The 18,194-nt window shown below is 40.4% G+C and overlaps 1 protein-coding gene across 3 annotated transcripts in view; it reads right to left on the bottom strand.

The window, feature by feature from the left end:
* The window catches only part of USP49 (ubiquitin specific peptidase 49), a 65,497-nt gene extending 48,570 nt beyond the window's left edge, over positions 1-16,927 (bottom strand). For 2 of the 3 annotated variants that reach the window (XM_061632274.1, XM_061632276.1), the window contains exon 1: positions 16,365-16,436. The gene's annotated coding sequence lies outside the window, so the exon portion shown is untranslated. Of the gene's footprint in view, positions 1-16,364; positions 16,437-16,839 lie in introns of those variants that run through there. The other variant, XM_061632275.1, reaches the window with a different exon arrangement.
* Between the last annotated feature and the right edge of the window lie 1,267 nt (positions 16,928-18,194).

Raw genomic sequence — 18,194 nt, 5'->3', positions numbered from 1 at the left:
TTTAAGAAATTTAGCATTGAACTCAATGATAAGCTCAGGACTGCTCAGTATGAACCAACTGTCAGTGGTCTAAAAGCCAGACTCACAGCTGCTGGGCTTGCCTAATCAGGGGGCCACACTCACACCAGACCTTTATTTCACTTTAAACAGTCATGGCTTTCCCCAAAGAATCCTGGGAAGTGTAGTTTGTGAAGGGTGCTGAGAGTTGTTAGGAGACTCCTATTCTCCTGACAGAGCTCCAATGGCCAAAGTGGTTTAATATTCAGCTGCTCTGACTGAAGCTCTGTGATCCATTAAGACCAAGGCAGAACATGCTGTTTGGAATGTCCTTCCAATGAACACCAGGCAGACAGCAGCAGTCAGAGCCACCCCTAGGCACCGGGAAGCAGGGCAATTGCCCCGGGCCCCATGCTTTGGGAGCCCCCCACGCTTGGCGATCTGCTCACCAGCCGGCTCCTCCCTCCCTGCCTGCTCGCCTTCGCCACACCAGGCAGGGTGCAGCGCTCGCTCGGTCTCTTTCTCTCCACCCAGGACAGGGGCTTGCTTGCCCGCCCGCCCACCATGCCGAAGCTGCCGCCACCACCGCCACTCCTGCCGCGGTCAGCGAGCAGTTGCCGCCCTGGGGACAGCGAGCTGGGCCAGCAGTTCTGGGACTGATGCCTGCGCACCTACGGCGACTTGGCCAAGACCAAGACGGTGACCCAGAGTAAATGTGGGGGCCCCCCAACTATGCTTTTGCCCCGGGCCCCGCACATGCTAAGGGAGGGCCTGCCAGCAGTATTGGCATTTAGGTGCCTGATTAAAAATAATCTGTTCAGCCAGGCTGTCCCTGAAGGTGATCAAGTTAAGTTGATGTATTAATCTGATCTATTGGTTTGTGATGTATTTTGTACTTGTTTTAGGAATGTATTTTATGCTGTTTAGCACCATGATCTTTTTTTTATGCTGGTGGTGTAGACATTTTTTTAAATAAAGGAATCTATGTGTACTCTTCAAGTCTACTGGAATTGTGCCAAATAATTATATTTTATTGTAAATCAGTTAAGAAGCCTTTGTAATTTACAACTAAGCACAATTATATAATATATTTCAAAAGACCAATCTGTGGAAAAATACAGATCTGCTATGGCTTGGTACATAGAATGTATCCAAGTCTAGATTTTAGAATAGAAGTAGAAAAGCTATGTCAAACCTCCACAGGCAATAAATTCCGAATTCAAGAGGTGTTATAACAGTTGGAAAGCATGGAATTTCAAGGACTTCAATATAAAGTGGAAGGTTGTCAGGAAGCCAGTAGTGCAAGACCTCAGTGGGAAGCCATGCATATAAGGCTGCAGAGTGTGAGGAACAATGAAAAGGGTACCAAGCTGCTATAAAATTTCCTTGTGAAAACAGTACAGTGATGAAATATGTAATATAATTAGCACCTGGGACAAGTTGTAATCTAGCATCAACATTACTTTGAGGGGGAGGAAAGCGCACACAGATCTGCTATCCCAGCAACTCTGACCCTAACCTGGATAGATGGAGGAGAGCTCCCAGCTTGGTACGGATCTCTGCTTTTAACAGCTCCAAAACCAATTTGAAGGGATATTCCTCACATTTTTCTCTCTTGTTTGTAATAATTATTTTGAAAAATTGTTACCTGTTATCCAAAGTGAACAATGAATTAAAAAAGTAGTTGAAACTTAACAAATGTGTTTCTTTTATGCTTCATACCAATTTTCTAGTAGATTGTCCCAGAGAATAATTATTTTGTCATAGAGCTCATGCAAGGACCTGAAAATATTTTTAAAAACTCAACCATTAAAAGCCCAATGCTTGTCATGTTTATACTTCAGATTGTATTAAATGAGATAACAGACTGATGACAATATAGTTAACTGAAATGAATGGAAACATCAGAAAAATCTTTAAAATGGCCCAGCTAAAAATCTGGTTGTTCAAAATTAGATCTCACTTGTTAAACAAAGCACTAGTGGAACAGAAATGCAAACCAGATTCCTTTCTCAAATTATTCCTTGAAGTGACATATGATCAGAAATGTTAAGTCATCTGAACACTCATTTAGAGATTCTGCAAAAAAGCTTTCCACCCAATGACTTTTTGATGATTATAATAATATTCAAACATATCTTATGTGGTTTTCTTTTCATAGCACAACATATCTGTGTGTGAGAGAGAAAATTCAGTTGTAGGACAGTATTTCTTAATTGGATCTAATGCCACCCACTCAAATGAATAAGAACACGACTGCAAGGCAGCACTTCCTGGCCAAGCATATAGAACAAGGAAACATTGCCATATTCACTATTTGTTAAAATTGCTCAGCTGCCATCCTACGGCAGTCATAAAAACAAGGACACAGCTGTGGCCCATATTTCGTAAGCTAAGGTTCCACAGAATAGATAGAAATAATATAAATGGACTGAAATAAATGCAATGAATCCCTGTTACATATGTCTATCCCCTCCACACAGTCACCAGACTGATCTACTATAACATTTTATTTCTTTTAATGACCAGCTATTTAATATACAAAAACTTTTACTGATTAAGGCAGTATGACATTTTTTGTGAAAATGCTGTGTTTCTCAGTTCCTAACACATTTATGTGAATACAGTTTATTATTACAGAAGAGGATTCTGGGAAGTCCTTGGTTTGTTTTAGAAGTTTACTGGAGAATCCTCAATGAGAAGATCATTAATGGATGGCAAACATCCCTGAAACACAACTTATCCACTGCTCTACTGAAATGTTCAGTGTGCAACTGAGTGTTGTGTTTTAAGGAACATAGGAAGCTGCTTTATACCAAGTCAGATTATCAGTCTACACCAACTGACAGAGGCTGTCCAGGGCTTCAGAAAGGGGACACTCCTAGCCATACCTGGAGATGCTGAGGATCGAACCTGGGATTTTCTGCATGTAAAGCAGATGCTCTGTGACTAAACTATGGCACACACGCAGTCCAGATGATGCATCAGTGAGGCCTCCAAAAGATCACAAAAGTGGTCCACATGGAGTTTGAACTTTAGAGCATAGTTCTTCAACCCTGGGTCCCCAGATGTTGTTGGACTACAACTCCTATCATCCCCAGTCAGCCAGGTCATTGGCCAGGGATTATGGGAATTGTAGTCACAGAACATGTGGGGTTGAAAGATTGAAGTGGGCTACCCTAGAACATTCCCCAGGAGTCTTGGCTACATTCAGCATTTCCATAGCAAAGAAGTCAATGTGGAAAAAAATGCTGAATGCAAAAACCATTACTGTACGATAAGCTGTTTCAAAGAACTAAATCAATCTGAAGATCTTACTTTAGTTATGTTATGGTTCCTGTATGTTTTTCCCTGTGGTGCAAACAGAAGCTTTGAGAGGGAAGCAATTTTAATAGGAAAAATGGCACAGAGGAAAAGTGTTAAACCCTCCTTGCAATGCTTGCATTCCTGGTCCAAATCACACCACATCACATCTAGTTTGGACCTTATATCAGTTTAGCAAATGAACTTTCTATCTTTAACACCAAACTCCTATATTGTTCATACCAAAAAAGAATATATATTTTTGGCATAATAAATAACAACAACCACCATTACAAAGTGGTCACCTACTACGTGTAACTACTTGGTAAGTCATACACATTATGTTGCCAGGGGATGAGGACAGGAGAATGTTGTCAGGTAACTGTACCTGATCAGAACTCTGAAGAAGCAGTGTTGAAGTTCTCCTCACCAGTTGGCAGAACAATAAATGTTAGCTGCATTTTGTAAATGGTTATTGGTGCTTACTGGAGGCACAGTGATCAGAACAGGAATTTAGGTGCCCCCATTTGAAAAAAGAATATTGCATGGACTCCTGCACTGCTTGTTAATGCAGACAGAAGACTGGGAACAACTTTTCCTTTTGCTGCATATCTCTAGCCACATCAGACAGTTACAATTTATGTATGTACTGCTTTTCAGCACAAAGGCCCCTAAAAGTATTATTAGAATATTAAGCAAAATATACAATAGAGTACAATAAATCCATCAGTCACAAAAATACAAGACAGCAAAATCACAACAATATGGTTCTTTGTACTGCAGCAGAGCTGAGTTGATCTATAGGCTATCCACACATGAGTTCAATTGAACAGGATCGTACAGAGAGAATGCACTCTGTTACGTATTCCCGTTCTTAACATGTGTGTCAATATAGAAAAAATGCATGTCCTAAGATGATTAAAGAATGCGAGTAATAAAAGCTGAAGGGAAAGCTGTGCCTCAATATCCCTCATCTATCATTGTTTTCTAAATAACAAAACAAAATGGACCTCTTCAGCTGAACTGATCAGTGGGAGAGTGACATACTGGGAGAAGAACTCTCTGAGACATTCACAGACCCATAATAACTACATAGCAATATTACTTATGTTAACATGAATGCAGCTATATAATAGCTGATGTGCAATATACACATATTTCCATTTTATTTTATTTAGTTTTAAAATTTATATACTGTTTGATTGTAAAAAAACCTCTAAGTGGATTGCAAAAGTTTATCTTTGTATGTGAAAGTAGTTCTAATTTTGTACACTAGAATGTCAAGCACCCCTGCCAAAAGAAAGGAGGGGGGAGCTTCTTTTTCAAATAGTTGCATAGATTTTTGCCATTGCTACTTTTCAAGATATAAGTCATGGATTTCAACCTAAAAGTAACAGACATCCATCTAACTCTTCAATGCTAAACATGGGCCCACAAATACACTTACCATGGCAAGTGTCCCCTCTGTTCTGGTGAGCATAAACCTCAAAGCTTGGACTGAGGGCAGGGAATCACACACACACACACCCAGTTGGGCTGGTCTCAGAGGTTCTCTAAGCAGTTCCAAAGTCCAGTGAAATATCAGTCAAGATACTGCACTTCCCATCCCTGGAATAGGAGCAGGGGCCATGACAAGCACAAATTTTGGCTACTAGCCCAAAATGTGTGGGGAACCTGTTCCATGTTTGCTCAAAAGTAATTATCACTAAATTGATGGAATATGCATCCTAATTAGTATACTTAGAACTGCAGTCTAAAGTACTCCTGCTTAATTAAAAATACTTCAACACATGCTCAGAAAATAGTATTAAGACATGTTGCAGCTAAGCAGATCTGGACATAGATAGTAGGGCTGTTTTGGTTTTTTTGGTTTTTTTACTGATCCTGTGCCTTAGAAACAGCCTAGAACACAGGACTTTTTCTTGTTGCCTTATCTCCATGCCAGAAATATCTTCACCTACTTATTTTCTACTTATCAGTCATCTTTTAAAATCATACAAATAGAGCTACTAAAAAGTTTGGCAACCAAGAGAAATAAATAGTATTGAAAAGCAGATGCAAGAAGCAGAAAACATTCAACATGGAAATCAGATGCAATGAAAGGCAGTGGGGGGGTGGTAAAAAAAATGAGGTGCTGGTACTCATACCTTGATAAAAGTGTAGTGGGTGCCTGCATAAAATGGTTGCCATGGGTAGCAAAAAAAGAGGTGCTGGTACTCCATACTGGTGAATACTGTTTTAAAAAAACCTTGATGAAAGGAAGCTTCTTTTAACAAAAAAGTGTGACCTCCACAGATTTGCGAGAAACCCAACTTTTAAAAAAAGCAATACAAGTGACTCCAGATTTAGAATACATATCAACTTTATTTATTTACTGTATAAAAATAAAGTACTCAAAAAAAATGGATGCAACTGGCCAAGCAACACAAATGTGCTTTTTGGAAAAATTCACACACTGCCTGAATCCAGAAATTAAAATCATTTAATGGACAACAGCACAAAGTAAGATCGAGTTGAGGAACAATGGGGCGGAACAGAATGGCAGAGCCACCATTGCATATGAAGCCTTGTTGCTTGCACCAGTAGGTTGGAAGTGGGGGACAAGAGTTTGTATCTTCTTTTTGCCATTCTCACCTGAAAGTGGACCAACTAAGGATCCATTAGATCCATGGCTGGCCCCGCTTTGCTCCCACTAGTCCCCACATAATGCCCCATCTTGGGGGCTTACACTGGTAGTACCTTCCTGGTTGGCCATGTTTTCAACAGGCACAGCAAGGGCCTCTAGCAATGAAGCCACCCACCGACAAAACCCACTGGAGGATACCTCTTCCCATTCCTAATCCTCTCTGGCAGAGCTTATCAGCAGGTTAAGACTGCACCCTTAAAATTCAGATATTAACATTTAATTACCAAATTGATCAAACCACAACAGCGAAAGCTTTCAGCCATGGTATCAATGCTAACATTATCAGGTGTGAGATTAAATGCACTTCAGTGTCAGACTACAAAAAAAGCAATTCCTTATTTTCTACAGCTTGCTGTAAGCTTTCTACAAACACAATTTCTCATTTAAAAATAATAAGGGCAGAAGTATTATTCAGTACAGACAGATAGAGTAAGTGCTCAAGCATGATTCAGGTTTCTCAGTTATTCATCACTAACCTTTTTAGTCCTGTCGTTACAAGCCACCAATTTCAAGCACATTTTGTAGATAACATTCCATTACTTTCATAACACTATTGTGCTTTTTAAAAAGTTTCTTTTAGCACCTGCCCCAGACAACTTGACATTCACTGAAATAAGACCGTGGGGTGGGTGTAGGGGAGAGAATCACATTAGCATCCTGCTAATCAAAGACAAGTGTTTGGAGGCCTGAACTGTTCTATTTTGTTGTATGTCAACAACACAGCTGCAGAAGCAGATAAAGCTTTCCCCCCCTTTTTTTCTCCTTTCTTCCTTTACTATCAGAAGTGTGACAAAAATCTCCTAAACCAGGTTTAACTTCTACTAAAAGAGTAAAAGTTTGGCAATGAAATATAGTTTTAATACACTTTTCCCAACATTAATGGATCACATAGATTGACTTTCAAAAAGTAAGAGTAATTTGTAACAAAGTAGTTGTTCACAGATAATACACTCTTTCTCCCATGTTGTTTTAGATTAAACAAAATTCATACATATGAACATTTGAAGTAACTTAATCCCATATGTAATATTTATACAAAAATTGATTTAGAATTTAGAATTTTTAACGTTCTTCACAAAATAAGGATACATGTCAGATTACAAGAAAAGTCAGTATTATCCTAGATTCTGGAGCATTATATCTGGTTCAAAATACTAGTAAGTAGAGAACATAGTTTTTAGTGTTCAGAAAGCAAAAAACTGCAACCTTAACTTTTCATATACACATTTCAAACAGAACTGGGGATGCTAGATATAATTTAAACTGTGATCCACAGAGCCCGTGCAGTCAAAGCTTTTCCTGTCCAAAGAGTGTGCAAAAATGAGAAGCGGCAGAATCTGATCTCATAAAAACCCAATTACATAGGCCACAAGACACTTATACAATGAAAGTATTCCATGTGAAACTATGATAAGTGAAAACTCAATTTCTAAATTTAGAAACATACAATCTGTTTGAAGTTTTAAAACAGTGACTTAGATAAATTTATCAAGTAGCAAAGGGTGCCACTGAACAGTACAATTTTAACTGAAACTATCTGAAACTACAGATACATCTTTGTAATGATCAATGAACACAAATATTTCAAGACAATGGCACAGTTTTAGGACATGTTTGCATCAAGTGTTCTCACTGTATTGCATTCTTGGGGAGGAACAATCATAGTTCCTATACTACAGCAATTTCTGCTTGCTACTCTTGCTTGTTTACAATGCAGACAGAAGCATAATTGGGTACACACAGTATGGTCACAGACAGAAAACTAGTTGCAACTTGGAGTACATCTGTTGCCAACTCAACCCGATTTCAGCCAGAGCGACAACAAAACCTTTCCACTGTTCAACTGTGTTTGCTGAATAGGATCCTTCACTTCTAAGAGAAATATGGCCTTATACAGAAATCCTTACTAGTAAGGTATGCATACCTTGGTACACAACTAAAGCTGATTTAGGAAACTTTATGTCTGCATTTTAAAAATCAAACATGAAAAAGGTCCATTTAGACTATCCTTACCATTCTTAAAATATTTTGCTTCTAACACAGCTAGTAAAATTAGCTTATAATTAAAGGACGTTTGTTCACACAACCACCTGAGTACATTGTAGCAAGTCTAAAAATAAGTGTGTGGTTCCCCTCCTCTGACAAGTTCTTGGTCAGAAACTTGTTTGTTGTATCTACCAAAAAATTCAGGATTCTGCTTTCAGCACATTCTGGGTTGCATAATTTCTCTAGTACTTGAGAGTGCACGCACAAGCTTTTCAAGAGGTGACAACGTGTCTACATTATTGCATGAAGAGGTGTTCAGAGCATACCTAATAAAAAAGAAAAAGCAGTACAAACCCTGGTATGACCAAGAAGAGAATGCTGAAGAAATTCCAAATTACCATATATCAAATGAAGGAGTATCCTTACATGCAAAAAAAATCACAGCAGAAACAAATTCAACCAGAATCTATTTCATACAAAGATAGAATGTTGAAATAAAATGATAAACTACTTTTTTTTGCTTAGCAATAATTCCAATGATTTACAATGCACTGCATACAAAGCATATAAATTTAAATTTCCATTGACCTATTTATTTATTCAAACGTAAAATAGTATCTCCTTTTTCTATCGTGAGACCCTTAATGCAGTTACATCAATTGTAAATGTCATCCAAGCCAAGCCTTGACTAGCCTTGTAAACAGGACACTAGGTCAGATAAGATAAAGCATAAACCAATTTATTCTACCAATTATTAAATATATCCAACTAATGCTAAGTTAGGCATCTTGGAAAAAGTATTTTATCAGCCTCCAGAAACCAAGGCAATAAAAAACAATGTAAGAAATAATCATCTACAGCACAGTTGTTAAACGTGTTTATTTCAAAATAATTATTAGTTGAAACCCATGAAACATTGGAAGGCATGCTATGAGAAGGGGTTTGAGGAAGGTACTGCCAGGCCCCTGTCTTGTTTAGGTCTCTATGCTTTTCTTTTTTACAGTCAGGCATCAACTTCTACTACTCTCAGCTTCTTACTGTCTGGATATGCACAGAGCCTGCAACAGTATTCTTTCCAAACACCTGCGTTATCAGGCTGGCACTTGGTCAGGGATTACAGAAAATTCTCTTCCTCCTGTGTCAGCTGCTTCGAAGGGACTGTGTGCATGCATGCGACACACATTCCCTTTTACTCTTACTCTGATTGTATCCGGCTTCACTCTTCTGCCAAAATTATATATTTAACCATCTCCCTTCCCCATCTTTGAAAGCTTCAGATTTGCTGCAGGTATGGCACATTTGAAACTCTCATATACTCATTTGCCAAATAAACCAAAGCCAGAGCAGTTAATACCATAATGGAGAACTCTGGAACTTTTTTAGATTTGGGCTAATTCATCCCAACTAGGATACATGAATGTCTCCAGAGCCCTCCTTGTCTCTCCAATATCCATTCCCACATAAAAAACGCATCTCCTTCTGTTCCTTCCTCCATGTGAAATAGTTTTCCCCAAGTTATTGAGTAATCTATAGCAACTCAACCTGCAATCGGGCAAGGGGGGGGGAAGTCCACCTACTGCCCTTTTAGCAAAATCTCCCCAGTCCCTACTTTCCTAAGCATATTGTCTCCTCTCATCATTGTTCTTTTAGTCCTGCTGCTTTCTACATTCCTTTTCTAAGCCTCTCACTTCCAGCTTTCTGCTGTATTCACTACCCCCTTTTGTCCCCAGATCCATAACATTTAGGTCCTGCTACTTCCTTTCAGTCTCCACTAATCTCCATGCCTATCCAGTTCTCATCCAGGCTTCCGAAACATCACAGCAGCTCAGCCTGTGGCTGGAGGAGCCAGCAGACTGACAGACAACACCCAGTCAATGTTTACCGTTAAGGTAAAGTGAAATGGAGTGTACCACCAGAAAATAACCAGAGGGAGATTGGGAATTCTTCATCTCTTCCATCACTGCATGTTCATATTTGGAGGTTGGAAATTTAACATATACCCCTCTTTTTAGGGAAGGTGACTGAGAGGGATGTGGTGCAGTAATTGCAAGTACTCTTGGATGAAACAGATTATCTTGCCCCATTCCAATCTGGGTTCAGGCCTCGTTATGGGACTGAATCAGCTTTAGTCGCCCCGATGGATGACCTTCATTGGAAGGACAGGGGGAATGCGACCCTGTTACTCTTAGTTGATCTCTCAGCGGCTTTTGATACCATTGACCATGGTATCCTCCTGGGCCAACTTGGTGAGATGGGTATCAGAGGCACTGTTTTACAGTGGTTCTGATCCTACCTTCAGGGTTGTTTTCAGAGAACAGCATTGGGTGATTGTATTTCGATCCCCTGGCAGTTGTGCTGTGGGGTGCTACAGGGTACCATCTTGTCCCCTATGCTTTTTAACATCTATATGAAGCCCGTGGGAGTGGTCCATCACGAGATTTGGCGTGAAGTGTCAGCAGTATGCTGATGATACCTAGCTCTATTTCTCTGTAACACCTGAATTGGGAGAGGCTGTGCAACCCCTGGACTGGTGCCAGGACTCAGTGATGCACTGGATGAGGGCCAATAAACTGAATCTGAATCCTAGCAAGATAGAGGCACTGTGGGTTGGTGTTTCCCGAGTTCGAATAATTGGTCAGTTGTCTGCTTTGGATGGGGTCATACGCCCTCTCAAAGAGCAGGTTCATAGTCTGGGGGTGCTCCGGGATCCATCTTTGTTGTTAGAGATCCAGATGACCTCATTGGCTAGGAGTGCCTTTTATCAGCTTTGGCTAGTAAGACAGCCTCAGCTGTTTCTGGACCGGGATAGCCTGACCATTATTGTCCATGCACTGGTAACCTCTAGGCTGAATTACTGTAATGTGTTCTATGAGGGGCTGCCCTTAAGGTTGGTTTGGAAGCTGCAGCTGGTGCAAAATGCAGTGGCACAACTGCTCACTGGGTATCACCAACATGTCACTCTGCTGCTGAAAGAATTCCAGTAGCTGCCCATTAGCTACCGGGCTGAGTTCAAGATTATGGTTTTGGTGTACAAAGCCCAATACAGCTTGGGACTAGGATACCTGAAAGATCATCTTACCCCTTATACACCCAGTGAGGGCCTCCTGCAGATGCCATCTTGAGGTCCGTTCCGCACAACATAGGAAGCAGACCTTTAGTGTTGTGATCCCTACCCTTTGGAATTCCCTCCCCTTAAATATTAGACAGGTGCCATCTGTTATCTTTTCAGCGCCTACTGGAGACCTTCCTCTTTCAACAAGCCTTTTAAGTAGAGACCTTATTACATTAAGCACCTGTGTTGAAATTGCTTTTTAAGATATTTTTAAAGCTTAAAAAAATTTTTTTAAAGGTGTTTTGTTTTAATATGTTTTTAAAGATGTTTTGTTTTAATATACTTTAAAATCTGTTTTTATGATGTTTTAGTGTTTTCAGTGTTTTCATTTGCCACCCTGGGTTCCTACTGGGAGGAAGGGCGGGATATCAATTAAATAAATAAATAAATAAAATACCATGGCACCCACACTTACTCTGTACTGCAGATTCTTCCTATATTCAGTAGTGGGTAAAACTATGGATTTATTGTGTGGAGCAACAACAGTCAGATGGGAAATGAACAGGGGTATCTCCTTGTCGAATGGGTGCACTAGTGATGGCCTCATGTTGTTGTTTACTGTTATTTTGCAATTCTGTGTACTCTGATCTTTGAAATGATTTCTTGCCAGGGCTTGGCCTTAAAATAGCATCTGTGCATTGGAATCAACTAGAGAGTGATCCAATACATTGCTGCAGTCTGCAGGAGATATCAGAAACCCACTCCACAGTAACTCAGAGAAGGGCTTTCAATTGGCTGTCCCTATCCTATAGAATAACATTCCTGTTAAAATACAACCGGTGTCCACTATCTGCACTTTTTGTAAAAATCTGAAGACATTTTTGTTCCTACAGGATTTTCCAGCTGGATGAATGGGCTCTACCATGGATGTCTGTTTATTTTAACTGTATCTTTTGTTTTTTAATGTTTTTATCATATATTCCCTTAAAAGCAGCTGGGAGGGGGTCTATTCACGGCTGCAACTGTGAGAGAGGTTTTAACTTTTCCCCTAATGCTGCTTTCTCAAACTCAAGTTGTTACACACACAGAGCTGCTACTTCCCCACTAGGGGATACACACCTGTATGTTTTCTCCATTTGGCAAACAGCAGCTTTTGGTGGTGGTGGGGTACAATTTGATACAAGAAAATGTAATTGGGGGGAAGGATTTAAATTTCTCTTCTGCACTATAGTCCTGATCCAATTCCCCACCCACCTCACACTGTTTAAGGGGCAGAAAACTGGAGAGACCAGATCAAGGATCTCCCACATCTTGTCTTTGTCCCTTTAGTGCTGTTAATCCAGCTCTAGAACATTCACTTTATTTGCCGGTGTCCTAGGTTGGTTATTCAAGAAGAAATGAAATACATGGAACAGCATCATCAAGTTAGGGCTCAAATAATCCTACATGCCTAGTCACATAGGCACACAAAACTGGCAGTATTTATTCAGTCCTCGATAGTGAACTGTTTTCTGTAGATTTTAATGTATTTAAAATAGAAGCCAAAGAAATGTGAAGAAAACATTTATTCTAATTGGTTTATTCTAAATTCAGTCCTCCCCACATCCCTTCCCAACAACACACGTGCAGATGTTATAAAAAAAACTTAACAAAACGTTTCAACACCAGCCATCAAAAGATGACAAAACATCCTTGGGGAAACTCAAGGGTACATTGGAAATTTAGCTTTTGCCTCTTCTGATAAATAGCATCCAGTTCCTTCTGTTTCCTAGGTTATATTAGTTTTTTTCCTGCAAAATATTCTGGGGCACAATAACTCAACTAATGTTTGGGTGGGTGTAATCAGACAGTTAAGAAATGTATGCTATTTTTTGGAAGGGGTCCTGCGCTGCTAGATATTGTTTCCTGTCAATTCCTTCCTATAGGTCCCTTAGAACATTAAAACCTGACCCCTACTGTTTTTAGTTCTCTTCTTTGATGGCCTAACTTCCTCTGTCCACTGACTTCCTATCTTCAAGCTTTTTTGACATCACAGAAGTTTAGTCAATGATACAAAAGACTAACTGGTAAAGCCAACTATTTCACAGTAATAAAAGAAAAAGAAAAACACCCAAGGTTGTCTTCGTATTTGTAAACTTGCAAAACTACCTTTTAAAAAATCCATATTCTGTGCTTTGACTCCTTTATTTCTCTTTATGAAGATCTTGAGATTGGTATTATGATCAAAGTTGTGTATTTTAATGGAGCTGATATTGCTTAAGAGACTGCCTTTGAGGCTGGCTGACTTGGAAGCTGCAGCTAGTGCAAACTGCAGCAGTTTGACCGCTTACTGGGGAGGAATATCACCACCATATTATACCACTACTGAAAAAACTGTGCTGGCTGCCAATTAGTTACTGGGCTATGTTTAAGATGCTGGTATTTGTGTACAAAGCCCTATACAGCTTGGGGCCAGGATACCCAAAAGATCATCTCATCCTCTACATACCCAACCAATCATTACATTCTGCAGGAGAGGCCATCCTGCAGGTATCATCCTGTCAGGAGGCCCATTCTGCACAATGTTGGAATTGGTCCTTTAGTGTGGCAGCACCTACCCGTTGGAATTCTCTCCCATTGCTTATTAGACAGATGTGTCCTCTATTGTCTTTTTACGGACCTACTAAAAGTGTTTCTCTTTTAACAAGCCTTCTATATCTTTATTCCAGTCAGTATCTGCCTTGAAATTGAATTTATGTTATGCATGTGATGTTTTAACTTTAGTTTTATACTTTTAAAAATTGATTGTATACATGTAACTGTTTTTATAAATGTCATACTGTGAATCAGTTTTGGAAATGTCTCTTGGAAAGTGATTCATTAATGAAATAAAATAAATAACTTGATAAATAACTTGATAAATAACTTGAACTTTAATGAACCTATGTAAAATCATGAAGTTCAAGATATCCATTATTTTTCTATATATGTTTGGACTGATAACAACATGACATGAAATGCTGATTTCTTTTACAGATTAGTAAAGCCTGATAAACTGCTAGAGCCATTTTTTTGGGGGGGGGGGGGGAAGGAAGGAAGAAACATGTATCATTAGAAACATGGTACTTTCATATTCAGCACTGTGTGTAGAAACAAAACATTTTCCTACCCGTATCCTACATACCTTTCAGTTCTAAATGAACAGGAGGAAAGAGATTTCCACCTACCCATTTCAAACAGAAATTAAAATTCTAGTTGACCAATACTACTAATCTGGCATGTGTGTGTTTCAAAGCTTTCTAGCACTTTAACATGAAGTTCAAAGTTGTCTTACAGGGAGGGAGGAAAAAAGGAATAAAACTACTTTTGTTTCCTTACAATGAAATATGGCTTAATGCAACCAAAGAAAAATACTAGGCTTCTCAAGAGGCTTAGAAACATTAAAAAGAACTAGAGATGCCTGACCTGGTACCTCTTATTATTTTCAACCACCTTTAGAGTTAATGCTTAGCCCCACTCCTTTCTCCACTAACAATGGGGGGAGGGAGAAAAATTGAAAACTTAAATGAAGTAAACAAAACGAGTCTTACTTCCTTCTCTCAAAGATCAAAGAACCAACACATTCTGAAATAATAAGAACCTAGAGCTCAACATAGCAATCTTTATACATGCAGGTAACACATGGCTGTTCACTACATGTGTTTCCATTACAAGATCATGCTCATCCAACAAAGCAACTAGTTAACTTCTAATAAAACTGACTTAACTTTCTTTCACTTGTGCTGACGCTCTCAATAAAAATAGTCTTTAAAGCATATAAAACTTTCCTTTAACTTAAATGTGGTAATATATACATTTTATTTACAAAAGGAAAGAGGAGCACTACATTAAAGTTATGATCCTAAGCATCCCATTCTTTTTGCATGCAAGGGCAGCGTAATAGCAGACTTCAGCAGCTTAGTAGCTATGTGACAAACAGCATTTGCAAATGAGTCATTATAAAAGCTGATTCCATCCTGTAAAGCTAAGTGTCCTCATTTGCATTAACATCAGGGACACCTAAGTTCCATCATGTGGTTCCATCTTTGGAACAACTTCCTCAGCATTGCTACACATATAATCATACTAACAACAAAAACAAGTTCAAAAGTACTTTGGTACAATGCTTTTCCTGAAACCAATTTCATACTATTTCATACTAATGTTCTTAACTTGTAGGAAAGGAAATGCTGTTGGATTAAGTGATAATAGATCTATGAAATTCACAGCACAGTGCTCTGGGGAAAAAGTTAGAAACACCGCACTTGAAGTGAACCACCAAGCATCTTAGTTCCTGCAAACAAAGAACTGCATGCAGCTTAGCAACACCAATATGCACCACCCTTCTTGCCCATCACTATCTTAGTTCTCTTCCATGCTGTATATGCTAACATCCCCAACAATGTAATATTCCTCATTACAAACCTTGTTCTAGTCTGGCAACCTCAAACTAACTTCTTCTAACTCTTTTACTGCTTTCTAGCCATTAAGGGCCCCATTCATTGCACAAGCATTAATACGGGTAGCCCCTTGTCTTAGATATCAGAAGCTACACTACACATCCCAGTTAATTTTCTCTCCCCTTACACTGCCTTGCTCGAAGGTCCCACAACTTTAATGTCCACATTGTTCCTAACTCAGCCCCCTCCCTTTTGCTTTTGTTTCTCTGTCTGAGCCCTCAGGCTCTCCCGTCCAACCATACGGGTTTGATATACCCCTAACACTCAGATTGCACAAGAAGCCACAGCCTCTGTTTCTCCAGCCGGGGTAGTCTGGTTTAAGCATTTAAAAACCAGTAGTTGGCTGGTGTCTCTTCCTATTCAGCCACAGGCAGCAAATCTTGTCATAGGTAGTCTCCTTTTCAGTTAGTGTGGTTGATGCCCTTTTCTGCCCTCACGCAGGGAAGCTCTCTGCACCCCTTTCCCAACAGGAGGTTAATGCCACCTCTCCTTGGATGTGCATAACCTCCCACATCGCCTATTGCAAGGCTGGAGAAAGATTCTTCTTCAAGCTCTCTCCCATTTAGGGGTCAAGACCTCTTCCCCTCTGTTGGCCTGGTCAAAAGGATAGGTGAAATTCCCTCCAGATAAGATGGCGAGGCTTAAAGGAACAGAACCCCCCAATATGGAATTTGAGCCCCAAAGGGGTGGAGTCCCCTCAAACCTCCCACCCCAATTCGGGGGTCAAGCCCCCCTCGCCTCCCTGGGCCGCACGTGAAGCGCCCCTCTTCATCCCAGGTATAGGTCTTATACGTCCCCCCCTATTTAGGGTTTAAGCCCCAAGGGGGTAAACCCCCTTCCCCCCTCCGGCCCCTTTATTTACCGCCATCATCAGCACGCGCGAGCTGTCACCAAGCGCGAGACACCCCAACCGGTGCCTGACACGCCCCCCGATCGCCATTGGTTGCCAACCTCGCCCCGCCCCGCACTGCGATTGGCTGAATCGCACGCCACACATTATTTCCTTCCCTCCCCCGGCTTGTGGCTCCCTACGGCTACTCGCCATTCAACAATCCCGTTTACGCTATCTGCGCAAGGGGGATCACGAGAGTTTTCTGCCCTGGTTCTTTTCTTCTTAGCGTCATCTACGTAACAAGAAAGAGCGGGAACCCTCTCACAGATTTACGCTAGTGACGCGTCGGATTGTGTGGGTTTTTAATTCTTCTGGAATCGAAAGATTCTTTAAAACAGCTTGCTCTAACTACGTAGCTGAAACAAACGCACTCCGTGTCTGTTAAACGAACTGCTAGTTTACGGCACTTGCGGAGACTATCAAATCCTAGCCTCAGTCTACAAACCATAAGCTTAGGGCAGGAGCCTTTCTCAAAAGAGGGGCCGGGGAATACAAGCTCCACCCCAGAGCTGTGACATCCATAGGCTTTCTGAATCACGGGGGGAGGAAGAGGGGGTTAAGTTTGGTTGAATCACAGGAGGGTAAATAAGGATGTTTCTGAGACAAAGAGACTCTTAAAGACGCAGGACCCCATTTCGTTGATCCTCATTTTGCTCGCTTCTCTGGAGGCTCGCAGAGGGCCTCGCAAGAATGTTTCGGCGCAGGCCTTCCAGTCAACCCAGCTCTTGCCATGGCTAAGGGTCTGTGAGAGGAGAAAGAAGCTGTTCCACAACGGCCCCCTGAGACAAGGAAGAGCAGCACCTGGCAAGTTCACATAGCCTAATGTGTAAACACACGTGTACATATACAGCATGCGTGCGGCTGTACAGGATCACTGCCAGGTGGATACCATAGAACTAGGGATGTAGCGCTTCTGTATTCTAGTCTCTCTTCCAGTCGCCGGTCTGACTGGAGTGCATTTTGCTTCACAGGATGATCGTTGCGGGTAGTCAGACGCAATAATACAAATTAATGCCGGGTTGACAAGGCTACTACTTAGAAAATCCACGGATGGGGATACAGCATCAAAATATGAAACGTCTCACTTTTAAACACATAGCATTTACACAGATACATGTGGTGTTTTGCCTAGTTTTACAATCAGTACAGGACTGGTGATATGACAGTTCATTAATCTGAGACAGGATGATTGCAAGGACAGAAAAGCTGACTCCATCCATAGCAGCAGTTATGAATTTCCATGTATGCTTGTTTGTATAACTGGAGAAATTCTTGTATTATACAGACAAACTTTACAGCAGAGGATCAGTAAATTTATTCTGATAATCCTACTGTTATTGATGAATCCTATTTTCTGAAAACAGCCATGTGGTAAGATGCACTTTCATTTCAGAAAGAATGCAAGATTTAAACAGATCCATCCTTATTGTTTTTGTATGCAGGCCCCCCAAATCTACCACCACTTATTTCACATCCGTGCCCATTGACTGCAGTGTAAAAAATGGATCCAGTGATTTGTGATGCTACTGGGACGTAAAAATACGGATCTTTATGATTATTAGGCACAGACTCCCCAAATTTACTATCAAATCACAGCTCGCATGCATCCACAAACTATACTGCAAAAATTATGGATTCAGCCCTTCACGGCCACAATGGCATACAAACATGAAATGCTCCAAAAGCTATTATCAAATCACAGCTTTCATCCATTTCCATGAACTCCAACATAAAAATCATTATAGGTTTTGCTTGACATCCAGCCAGATAATTCTGGAAGACATTTTGGCTGGTCCTAAC

This window comes from Rhineura floridana, chromosome 6 (assembly GCF_030035675.1).
Source record: "Rhineura floridana isolate rRhiFlo1 chromosome 6, rRhiFlo1.hap2, whole genome shotgun sequence".
Taxonomy (NCBI): domain Eukaryota; kingdom Metazoa; phylum Chordata; class Lepidosauria; order Squamata; family Rhineuridae; genus Rhineura; species Rhineura floridana.
The sequence above is the reverse complement of the archived record's forward strand: the minus strand, read 5'-3'. Positions and strand labels throughout refer to the sequence as shown.